This window comes from Austrofundulus limnaeus, unplaced genomic scaffold (assembly GCF_001266775.1).
Source record: "Austrofundulus limnaeus strain Quisiro unplaced genomic scaffold, Austrofundulus_limnaeus-1.0 Scaffold451, whole genome shotgun sequence".
Taxonomy (NCBI): Eukaryota; Metazoa; Chordata; class Actinopteri; order Cyprinodontiformes; family Rivulidae; genus Austrofundulus; species Austrofundulus limnaeus.
The window spans coordinates 274,891-275,174 of NW_013952853.1; the positions used below are offsets into that span (position 1 = coordinate 274,891).

Consider the following 284-nt stretch of genomic DNA (forward strand, 5'->3'; position numbering starts at 1 on the left):
GGACCTGGCCCACCTACACTGGGAAGGCTGGGTCTTTCCGAGGACCTGGCCCACCTACACTGGGAAGGCTGGGTCTTTCCGAGGACCTGGCCCACCTACACTGGGAAGGCTGGGTCTTTCGGAGGACCTGGCCCACCTACACTGGAAAGGCTGGGTCTTTCGGAGGACCTGGCCCACCTACACTGGGAAGGCTGGGTCTTTCCGAGGACCTGGCCCACCTACACTGGAAAGGCTGGGTCTTTCCGAGGACCTGGCCCACCTACACTGGAAAGGCTGGGTCTTTC

At 62.3% G+C, this 284-nt stretch overlaps 1 protein-coding gene and 1 long non-coding RNA gene across 4 annotated transcripts in view; both read right to left on the bottom strand.

Moving 5' to 3' along the window:
- Nucleotides 1-284, bottom strand: part of rtf1 (RTF1 homolog, Paf1/RNA polymerase II complex component) — a gene marked incomplete at its 3' end in the record, with an annotated part of 31,389 nt that overhangs the window by 6,250 nt on the left and 24,855 nt on the right.
- The window catches only part of LOC106529554 (uncharacterized), a 5,325-nt gene that overhangs the window by 2,280 nt on the left and 2,761 nt on the right, over nucleotides 1-284 (bottom strand). The window contains exon 2 of one of the 3 annotated variants that reach the window (XR_001311649.1): nucleotides 14-218. This is a non-coding gene — a long non-coding RNA (uncharacterized LOC106529554). The remainder of the gene's footprint in view (nucleotides 1-13; nucleotides 219-284) is intronic. The other 2 variants (XR_001311651.1, XR_001311650.1) reach the window with 2 other exon arrangements.